This window comes from Pinus tabuliformis, chromosome Q, assembly GCF_031772625.1.
Source record: "Pinus tabuliformis cultivar Carrire ecotype Pingquan chromosome Q, CPIR1, whole genome shotgun sequence".
Classification (NCBI taxonomy): Eukaryota; Viridiplantae; Streptophyta; class Pinopsida; order Pinales; family Pinaceae; genus Pinus; species Pinus tabuliformis.
The window spans coordinates 630,739,882-630,752,511 of record NC_142296.1 but is presented as its reverse complement, the minus strand read 5'-3'; positions in this window follow the sequence as shown (position 1 = coordinate 630,752,511).

The following is a 12,630-nucleotide window of genomic DNA, read 5'->3' as shown; positions in this document are numbered from 1 at the left end:
AATAGGCTATAAGCTCAACACAATGAGCTAAGTTCTACACAATAGGTTAAGTTTCTTGCACAAAAGTTATTATTTGTTTTCTCTGTAATGATGTATTTTTTTTCCAATAATAAAGGTAATGATGTATTCGTTTTCCAATAATAAAATAAATAGCTCCACATAATGAGCTCGGTTCCGCACAATAGGCCCTAAGCTCTGCACAATGAACCAATTTCCACACAATACTTTATAAGCTCTACACAATGAGCTAAGTTACACACAATAGGCTATAAGCTCTACACAATGAGCTAAGTTCCGCACAATAGGCTAAATTTCTCGCTTCCACACAATAGGCTAAGTTTCTCGCACAAAAAGTTATTAGTTGTTTTCTCAGTAATGGTGTATTCGTTTTCCAACAATAAAGGTAATGATGTATTTTTTTCCAATAATAAAATAAAATAAATAGATCTACACAATGAGCTAGGTTCCATACAATAGGCAAAGTTTCTCGCTTATGCACAATAGGCTAAGTTTCTCGCACAAAAGTTATTAGTTGTTTTCTCGGTAATGATGTATTTTTTTTCAAATAATAAAATAAAATAAAAACAATTGATTTCTTTTTCATAATGTTTTCTCAGTAATGACGTATTCATTTTCCAATAATAAAATAATATAAATAGCTCCATGCAATTATTGATAATATTTAAATTGTAAATAATTAGGCATATGTGTTGAAGTGTGAATGAGTTGTATTATGTAGAGGAAGATTTCAATGTGTTTATGGATATCTTTCTCGGAACAACTAGTCATATCATTATTCGAGATTTTTTTTGACACTTGCATTTTCTCATTATTGTCGCCTTTGCATAGCTTCTTTCACACAATTAGTACTTGTTTTTGTATTTTTGCAGAGAGGACTGTATTTTATCCACATTGCTTATTCTGCACTGCTTGCTCTGCACAACGACGACTGAAAAGCTTCTTCCATACATGCTATATCTGGACATGTAACTATATTGTGTGGAGAGCTCCACATTTCGTCCACTATAGGATTGTATTTCTAATATTTTAGTAAGCAATTGAGGTATACGATATTATTGGTGATATTCATATTTTCGAATATCTTTTTGTATTTTTGCGGAGAAGTCTGTATTTCATCCACATTGCTTGTTCCGCATTGCTTTCTCCGCACAACTACGACTACATAGCTTCTTTTGTACATGTTATATTTGGACACGTAACTCTATTGTGCGAAGAGGTCCACATTTTCTGCATTGCTTGGTCCACACAACTTTTTCCATACACGTTATATGTGGAGACCCCACCAAAGCGAATAGCTATTTTAGTAAATGGTTAACGTATATGAATTTATTGCTAATATTTTGTATATTTCGAACATCTACTTGTACGGAAGTGCTCTTTGTACGGATGTACCCACTTTGCACTAAGTGTTAATATTATTTCTAATATTTTAATTATAAATAATGCATATTAGCAGTCAATTAAGTAAAATTTCAATAGATAATAACATTATTTATTTTCATATTGTTGATAATATTTTTATTGTAAATAATGTTTCGAATATCTGTTTGTTTATGCCCTTGTGAGAAAATGTTTTTGTGTGGATGTACAAACTTTGAACTGAACACTTTTATTGCTAATATTATTGCTAATACTTTAGTTATAGATAATGCATATTAGTATTCAAGTGAGTAAAAGTAGTGCGGGGTGCACACAAAGTTGTGTACAAAACCGCATTTCATTCATCAAAAGCTTTGTTTGTAGCAAAAGAAGCTTTCAAGTTTGGGTTTTGCGGATGATAGCATTGTTTATGCACATATTATTGATAATATTTTAATTCTAAATAATGTATACTACTACTATTTAATTAAATTTCAATTGTAAATAATGTTTCAAATTAGCATATGTGAAGAAGTGAGGGAGACATGCAGAGCCCATTTAATTAGCTAAAGAGACAAGTAGATACACATAATTTATGAGTAAATTATTAGCACGCATGAAGCTTTCAAGCTTTGATTCTACGAACACTCACATTCTGCATTAAAGGCTTTTGTAACAATAAATTGGGGAAGGGGTACGTAAGTGCTAAGTTTGGTTGTAAAAAAGTTCAAATCTAATATGCAGTATCAGTTTTCATTTATCAACTTTGATATCACATATTATAATCTTTATCTATGTAGTATAACATTAGTGTTTATAACATATTTTATTATGTGATTGCTATAGATTTTGTCTAGGTAGTTAGAAGTGGAAATGAGACATAAATGATACACATTACTTATTTCAGTGAACAAAATTCATTTAATATCTGCATAATACGAGAAAGGGAAAAATGCATTCAAGTGGCGAATTGACATCTAGGTTCTGAAATTACTTTTGCAAAGTAAAAGTTGGCTAGTAGCATGGCAAGTCTACATAGTAAATATGCTATATACGCATTAAAACGGTGAATAATTACAGAAAAGACTTTTATTTATTAGAAAAAAAATCTTTAGTTAATGAAAATAGAATGTGATTTATGATTTTAATAAAATAGTATGTCGACACCTATTTATATAGCGTGTAAGGTAGATTAATCATGAAACGTAATCATGTCAATTGCACTTTGTCAAATTGGAATTTAAGTAAAATGTATATGATTTAAAGTAACATACTTTACAACAGTCTTTTCTTATTAAAGATGAGGCAAATCAATAATATCCACATTGATAACAATTACTAGTTAATGGTTATCATTGAAGTTGATAGTAGTTAAATGTCATTTCAGAAATTAAATGTCAATTTGTGATTTAGATGACTTATTACCTCTTATGCATTATATATATGTTTGTTTCATGTAAAAACAATTTGTCAATGTTCATTTTGCTTTGAAACTGTTAAGTGTTTTAAGGTATAGCTTTATAATTTGTTTATTGTTTTTTTTATTTGGTACTAACACCGAAGAAATGGCTCAAAGAATTTTTGGCAATGGCATAGAGGAAGATGTACAAGCAGGAAGCGAAGATATTTTAATGCTTAGCCAAGATATCTTAATGCTTAGAAAATATATTTTAATGTTAATGCGTAAAATACTAGAACTTCAGCAAATGCTTGGGCGTCTCGAAGATGAACTAGATACTATAAGAATGTTATCAGAAGAGTTATTGTAAATCATGAATAGATGAATTAGGTCTTGATTCTAATAGCATAATCAGTATAATCATTAATTCCCAGAAACAATGGTTAACTAATAGAGAAAGTGTTATCAATTTTTTTTCCTATTTGTTAAATATATTTTGAAATTCGGTATATGCTAAAGGCTATGCATTGTAATATTGTCGACAGAGTTATATGCAAAGAAACATATTAGACTATTCTAGATTATAGATCTATGTATAAGTTCAATATGTTTTATAGGTTATATCGATTTTAAAAAATCATTTGAGCTTTGTATGACGATTTATTTGGATCTTTATTTAAATCTTGTATGGAATAGCTATTTAAAAAGGAAAAAAAGATTGAATTTGTAAACAAAGAAGATCATTATTGTAAAGTAATGCCACCGAGTCGGAGTAGTTATAGAACTTGCAAATTTGATAAATCAAGAAAAAAATGATAATGAGGGCCAAAAAAATGACATAGCATAATACAAAACATAAAGGCAAAACAAAAACAAAAACAAAAAATTCATTGGATTACGTTTATGTACAATGTCATAGTAACATTTGCATTGGTAGAAAAAATTGTCTTGTTGTTGTGATGAGTATATTACTAATCGTGTTTGCATGGGTATTCTATATTGATTGATGATGTGAAATCATATCGCAAATGTCCATTAAAATGAAAGAGCTATTAGGACATCTCACTATGCAACGAGCGAACACTATGTCATTGTCGAATTTCTTGGCAATGTAAAATAAGAAACCTACCAGTGTATACATACAACTGTTTTTTGATAGTATATCGTAAATGTCACATGTATTTCGAAGTTGCTCAAGATTTAAATAGCATCTATTATGTCTACACAGTATTAGTCATAGGAAATTTTTCATAGTGCAGGTAATAATTTTTCCAGTTTGATGCCCCTCATAATACATTGTTTTGCAGTCTTGTCAACTACATGCATGATGCAATTTAGACAATGAAAATAAAGAAATCGAAATATTTTCTTGCAGGCATTTCAATAAAGCATATTATTGTTTATAGTTCTAGCAGTTGTGATTGGAGTATTGCATTTTGCACATACATTTTTGAATGGCATTGTATATATGCTAACCGCTTTCAGATATCTTTGAAAATGTTGTAAATTTAACATAGAAAACAAATACTTAATAACACGAAATCAAATTTATTTATTTTTCTTTATCTATGTCTATTTAAATAGTATGACATAGATTACTATGCATATTCCTCTTGGCAAGGAAAGCAGATTTCTTAGACTGTCAGCCTTTTTTCATGTGTTCACTGCATAAATGAACGTTGACTGTGATGTACGAAAACTTTTTATTGTTTTTTAACTATATTTTTTAGCGATATCAACATAAAAATGTTTTGTTTCAAATCTCTTTGAATTGTAAAATGTAGAAATTCCTTGTAGATTCAAATTTCTTATGTAATTTAATAAAACAAAATACTTGAATCTACTCTACTCATTAGTGAAAATAATTAAACGATCGAGAAATCACAACATAAATATGAGACAAGATTAAATCACATATGCTAAGATATTTATCTAAGGGGAAAGGAACTGCTCAAAACCCATTCCTATTTGTATTGCATTAATCAGAAAATAGAGAAGAAATACAATGCTTGCTCAAGCCTGAGCAACCTCTGCACTAGCATAATTTATCTCACTACTTCACAGACTGACCCTGGCTAATAATTAGCCAATTTTTTGCCTTCTCGGGCTCCTATTTCCTTTCACTATTCAATAAGGGAGTATCCCCCTATTAATTAGGGAAATTTCTCATTGAGAATTATGCAATTCCATTAAGACTTTCTCTAATTGCATGCACCACCTGTACAACCCGGAAAATTATACAATTGATAATACACTGCCCTTGAACTCCAATCTCAACTGGGTAACTCGAGTTATCTACATGCATCAATTATTCAGGGTTGGTTGATGAGTTAAAGGAAAGGTCAACTAAAGTTACACCCCACTACTGGACCCTCCACTAGTTCTTAATAAGTTAGAACTAGTTAAACTCATAATAACTCAAATCAGTTGAACATGATTGCTAGAGATTAGCAATCAATCATAACTAAACATAACTCAAGTGTCTCCAAATTGAATTAACTGAGTTAACTGAGCGACAATTCCATGTCATCTCAATTAACTACTTCCAAGTATTTTTATAATATTAGAATTCGAATTTCTCCTAATTAATTTTGGGCAAAATTAAATTAGGAATTTCTTGCTGCATTTTCAACACTCCCTCTCATTAAGAAAGGGATTATCTGATACCCTGATCCTGCCTCCTTGAAACTCAAATTTTCCTCTTGAAAAATCCTTTGTCAAGATATCTGCATCTTGTTCCTCTATAGGAATGTACGCCAACAACATGATCCGCCTCTGCACACAATCTCGTAGATGGTGATACCAGATGTTGATATGATTTGATCAATCATGAAAAACTAGATTATTAGAGAGTTTGATACAACTCTGATTGTTACAATAAATCATATTAGGATCCATATTTTGACCAAATAATGCAATAATAATTATTCTCATCCAGATATACTCACATGCTACTTGACTTGCAGACATGTACTTTTCTTCTACTGAGCTAAGTGCAATAGATCTTTGCATCCTGTTGTACCAAGAAACTGCTATTGACCCAACACTAAAAATGCCTCTTGAAGTTCTCTTCATGTCTTATGGACTCCCTGCCCAATCTGCATCTATGAAGCCTTACGGCTTAACTCCCTCTATCCGTTTGTACCTAAGACCAAACTGAGTGGTGCCTTTGAGGTATCTCAACACATGATTTATTGCCTTCCAATACAGTTTGGTTGCCTTAACCATTGCTTGACTAAGTTGGTTAACTACATAACACATGTCTAGTCGTGTGTTCCCCAAATACATAAGTGAACCCATAAACTGCCTATATATGGTAGCCTCCACTACTTCACTTGAAGTAGCATCTTCCTTCCTCAAATTCCCTACTAACTTCTTCAGTATATCATTGGCATACTTGCCCTGAGAGACAAATTTTTCCTCATCTCCTTTCCATACTTCCAAACCAAGAAAGTAATGCATGAGCCCCATGTCCTTCATCTCGAATTCTCTTGCAAAATCCTCTTTACAATAAATGAGCATCTTCTCATCTTCGATCAAAATTAAATCATCGACATATAATACTATAATCAATAATCTACCTTCAACAACAATATGGTAAAGGATTTCATTTGTTTCACTTTTGGTGAATCCTAACCTGGTAAGATAACTGTCGATCCCGGTGTACCAAGCACAGGGTGCTTTTTTCAATCCATATAGTACTCACTTGAGTCTGCACACATGTGACTCTTGATCGAAGGTCTCAAATTCTTTCAAATACTAAATGTACACCTCTTCCTCAATCACTCCATTGAGGAATGTTGTATTCATATCCATCTGGTGGATCTTCCACCCCATTTATACTAACAGTGCTATAATTGACTGGATGGATGAGTACCTTGCTACTAGAGGAAAGGTCTCCTCATAGTCAATTCCTTCCACCTGAGAGAACCCCCTGGCCACAAATTTAGCCTTGTGTTTCTCAAAGCTACCATACGTTGCATGCTTTACCTTGTAAAGTCATCTGGAACTCACCACTAACTTATTTGTTGGTCTTGGGACCACTTCCCAAACATTGTTTCTAGCGCTGGAATCATATTCCTCTAATGTAGCATCAACCCATACAGGTTTCTACATTGCTTCCTCGAATGAGGATGGCTCAAGCTCTACAAAATCACTAGTGAGAGCCATGTAGCCAGTGTGTCAATCCGGTGACTTCCTCTGCTTGTGCTAAGATGTGGGTGCTCCCACATTCTCTCTTGCATCATGTAACAATTTGTTAGCTTCCCTGGTTCACTTCCTTCCTTCTCTAGATGTCTCTACTTGAGTGGTTATCTCCACTCTCTACTCCTCTGCTTCTGGCTACTCCAAAAATTCTTAAGGTTCTTCCTTTGGATCCAAAAACTCCCGACTAGGCTGCAACTAAAGCTCCCTCTCAAGAGAACAACTCACTACCTTATCCTCATCAAATTTTACATCTCTTATGACCATTTTCACCCTGAGAGATGGAAGGTACACACAATAGTTGTGAGGTGTATCGATGTACCCCACAAAAATCCGCAGCTACATTGTAGGCTCTATATTTTTCCTTGAATCCTTGGAAACATGACTGTAAACTGATGATCCAAATATCCTAAAGTGTGGCACATCTAGTTTATTCCCTGGAAAAGCTTCCATTGGTGTACTCATGCCAAGATTCCTGTGAGGACTCATGTTCTGCAAATAAATAGTTGTGTCGCATGCTTCAGCTCACAAGTGTAGTGGTAGGCTCTTGTCATGCAACATCGCCCATGCAGCTCCCACAATATTGTAGTTCTTCCTCTCAGCCACCCCATTTTGTTGTGGGTTATGAGGTGTTGTCAACTCCTGTCGAATGCCTTCTTTTACATAGAATTTCTTAAACTCATTCGACACATATTCTCCACCATTATCGTTCTTGAGAGCCTTCACTTTCCTACCAGTATCTTTCTCAACAAGTGGTTTAAACTCAACAAATTTGGAGAATTTTTGGTGTTTCTTCTAAATGAAGAAGATCTGGCACTTCTATGAGAAATCATCTACAAATATCACATAATATTGGTGCTTGGCCCTGGAGGCTTTCAAGAAAGTTCCACACACATCTGAGTGAATCCTTTCGAGGAATGCTTGTGCCTTATTGTCCCAATCATTGAAGGTGGATTTCATGTGCTTCCCCAATGGACACCCTTTGCATGTATCCCAATGCTCCAGTGCACCTTTGGGAAGGCTTGTATAAATCATGGTGCAAATGGCCCAATCTTCTATGCCATAATTCACTGATGTCTTAGCTCTTTACCTTCTCTGCTTTTGTGGTCAATGTTGCACAATCTCCAACATCTAATTTGTAGAGGTTCTTCACTTGAACCCCAATCTTCTTCACTTACCCATAGTGATGTGTCACAGGAAAGCCTTCCCTTTACTGAATATCAGATCGTAGCAATGGTCTTCCAATACAGCTATGGAAACCAAATTCTTTTTCAGACCCGGCACATACAGCACATCCTTGAGCCTGAGAGGGGAGACAGACCCCCACTGAAGAGTAATTGTACCAATATTGGTCACATTATACCTTCCATCATATCCCATTTCGATGTGCATCTGGAGATCCTTCTTCTCCAAGTCACTAAAAAATTCTTTGTTTCCCGCCATATGGAATGAAACCCCACTATCCAGATACCACACACTACCCATCACTGTTCTCACCATGCAATCATTAGAGGAATTTTCAAGTCTAAAAAGGGCCTCCTAAGGAAATTATAAATTAATAGTGGAAATAATAAATTAAGATTAGATTACATCATTAAATTTTAGAGGGAAAAAATATAAAACTACTTTTGCAACTCATATTTTCAACTTATATCCCTATGGGTTTACTTGAATTTCGAGCGAGAACACTCGTTGGATGCAGAATTTGAATCCCCATCCAAGGATTACCCATGTTAGATACTTTCAATGGACCTTGATACACGAAAAAAGAGAAATACATGAAAAATTTGATTGCAATCACGTGTTTTCATGTATTTCTCATTTTTCGTATAGCAGGGTCCATCAAAAGTATGCAACATGGGTACTCCTTGAATGAGGAATGAAATTTTTCATCCAATGATTACTCCCGCTGGATATTTGAGTAAAAAATTAGGGAGAAGAGTTGAAAATACGAGTTGAAAAAGTAGTTTTATTATTTTTTAATCTCTTTACCTTTTGACTCCAAAAATTGTGAAACATCCCCCATGGTTGACATCATCATCTTGAATCCTATTGCACCTTATAAATTTTATTTTGGTTGTGCATTTTTCTTAGGAGACCCATTTTAGACCTCAAAATTTCTCTAATGGAGGGTGGAACCCAATTCGAATTGGGAAACCAAAGCTTCATTTGTCACTCCTCCTGAGGGCTTCTTTCCAACCTTCTTGTGTGGACACTTCATGGCATAGTGTACTAGCTCATGATAGTGAAAGCACTTGATTTTCGATAAGTCTTTCTTCTTTTCGCCTTGACTGGAATCCCCTTCAAGTTGGGATTGCTTCCCTTTCCCTTTCTTTGTATTTCCATCTAGTAAGGCATTGTTCTCCTCATCATCATGCTTGGATGAGGTTCCATCTCCAGTGCTCTACCTTATCTCTTCTTTTACCAAATCTGACCATAGCCATTCCCAATTTGGTAGCTTCTCCCTCCCATTTACTGAATCCTGGTATTTTTGCCAGCTCTTGGGAAGGCCTAGAAGTGCTAGGCTTACCATGTCATCTTCTATGATTGTGATACCAACACTCCCAAGTTCATCTTGGCATTGGGTGAACCTGCTCATGTATTGTGTTGTTGTGTCAACCTTTTCCATCTTGATCTTCTTAGGCTTGTCCTTCAATGCCAGCTTCATGTGGTCTATGTTGTTCTAAAATAAGTTTGTCAAGGCTTGCCATATTGCATATGGAGTCTCTTTCCCATGGATATTCGTAACAAGATGATCTCGAACTCCCTAAAATATTATCCTCCTCGCCTTTTCTATGCATTTCTTCCATTCTACTAGATCTTGAGCATCAAACGTTGGAGGCTTCGGAAAATCATTATCTATGAATTCCTTCAGCTTCTTATCTTCCAATAATGCCTCCATCATGTCCTTCCAAACAATATAATTTCATCTACCCTCAAGGGCATACTCGAGTTTCAATCCATAGAAAGACATCCTACTAGCTCTGAAGAATGATCCTGTAAATTTGATTCATCTGCAAAGACAACTTTGAATTTTATTCTCTATAGTGATTTATGCTCTTATACCATCTAGAAATTCCTTGTAGATTCAAACTGCTTAGGTAGTTTTCTAAAACAAAAGACTTGAATCTACTCTATTCATTAGCGGAAATAATTAAATGATCGATAAATCACAACATGAACATGAGACAAGATTCAATCACATATGCTCAGATAATTAGCTAAGGGGAAAGAAATTGATCAAAACCCCTTCCTATATGTATTACATTAATTAGAACATAGAGAAGAAATACAATGCTTGCTCAAGCCTGAGCAACCTTTGCACTAGTATAATCTATCTCATTGTTTCACAAACTAACCCTGGCCATTACTTAGCCAATCTTCTACCTGCCCAGACTCATAATTCCTTGAATTGTTCAATAAGGAATTAGCCCCCTATTAATTAGGGAAATTGTTCATTGAGAATTGTGAAATTTATTTAGGCCTTTCTCTCACTGCATGCACCACTTGTACAACCCAGAAAATTATACAACTGATAGAACACTACCTTTGAACTCAAATCTCAACTAGGTAACTCGAGTTATCTGCATGCATCAATTATTCTGGGTTGATTGATGAGTTAACTGAAAGGTTAGCTAAAATTACACCCCACTACTAGACCCTCCACTAGTTCTTAATCAGTTAGAACTAGTTAAACTCATAATAACTAAAATTAATTGAACCTGATTGCTAGAGATTAGCAATAAATAATAACTAAACATAACTCAAGTGTCTCTAACTCGAATTAACTGACCTAACTGAGCGACAAGGCCATGTCACCTCAATTAACTACCTCCAAGTAATTTTATGAAATTAGAATTCGAATTTCTCCAAATTAATTTTGGGCAAAATCAAATTAGGAATTTCTTGCTGCATTTTCAACATAACACATGCCACAACAAGTTTATCGTGTACTTGAACCTGTTACATATGCAACATTTGTAAAACAATACATGAAAATTGTACAATAGATGATGAATATTTTTTTCCCCGAACATTGAAATATACATACCTACGTATACATAACTTGTTTTTTATTTCAATGAAATTTGTAACAACAAAAATTTTAAATAAAACAAAGATTATTGTATCTATGTCCTATTATCCATTGTTGTTTTTTATTTCCAGGTCATATTGCACTGTTTTTTTGTGTGGTCTGAATTGTAATATATACGATTGTGCCTACTAAAAAGGCATTGTCATTACGTGACAAATTTGCAATTATCATGTTTAGAAAAAATCGGTGCTCTGCACAAATAGGGAAAATGTTTTCTACGCTGCTAAAACTATTTAGACATATAGTTTTCTCACAATCACCACAATCGTATTTATGCTTTGGAATAATTTTGAAATATTTAATAGAAACACCAACCTTTGCATCTTTGACTCATGTTATTCGATTAACAATGTTGGCACAAGAAATTTTATTATCATTTATCCTTTCTTATATGTTAAGTTTGTACGAATTATTGCTTTTGACTTATTTTTTTTTCCAAAAATGTTAGATATGTGACCAAGACAACGCCATGAAAAAGAAATCCAGTTATATTGTTACTGATATCTTTGATCAACAATAGCATCAACTCGACATCTGTTTTCCTAATTATAACCATTGAATTGAATTTTTTTTTAAGAAAAAAGAAAGCAAAGAATAGAAAAACGATGATAGGTAAAAAAAATAACTAAAAGGAAATTTTTGATACACAGTTAATTGATTTTGTGCAGAAGTACCTATTTTTGTTTATTTCTTCTATATTTTGTGTTGATTTTGTTTTGTTTATTGCAATATATGTTTTTATGGTACTGCTCATTGCTATGTCCACAATTGTGGTCCATGTCTACTGTGACATCATTCAAATTCGATAACTTTTTCCTATTCACAAATATCACACTAAAACCCCTGCTTAAAAGAACACCATAATTGAAACTAAGTAATAATTGTCTAATGAAAACTAAATAAGATCAAGCAAATTCATTAGTAATGTACAAAAATACTGGATTTTAGTTTTAGCAAATACAAAAGTATTATAGAAATGTTAAAAGCACTTTTTGCCTTGAAACCTGAATCTGAATCTCTAAGTATCATATGTTTCCTGAAAAATAAAAATAAAAATAAATAAATAAATAAATAATATATATATATATATATATATATATATATATATAGATAATAACTTTTGGTTATAGTATGTTAAAAAATATAGCTCGAAAGTAATGCAAGCACAGACAACAAAAAAGAACAACAACAACAACAGTTGTGTTTTGTAATGCAAATATAATCAAAGTACAATAAATAAAATGGAAGCGTGTCTCTTACAAGAGTTAGGATTTTATTTAACAGTATCTATTATGCGTGTATTCATTTTTGTTGCTATAACAATATGAGTTATATCAAATATACATAAATAATACAAATGTGCTACTGTAGGCATACCATTAAGCTCAAATGCACAAGCTATTACTCGGTGATGACTCTATTCTTAGTACCACCATATTTTTTTGCTAGTAGATGAAGTCGCACTAGTACTGCATGTGCAAGATTGAGATTTCCCCCCACGATTTTCGCCTCTTTTCTTGGGTCTTTTTCTCGTCACGGTGATCTCTTTTTC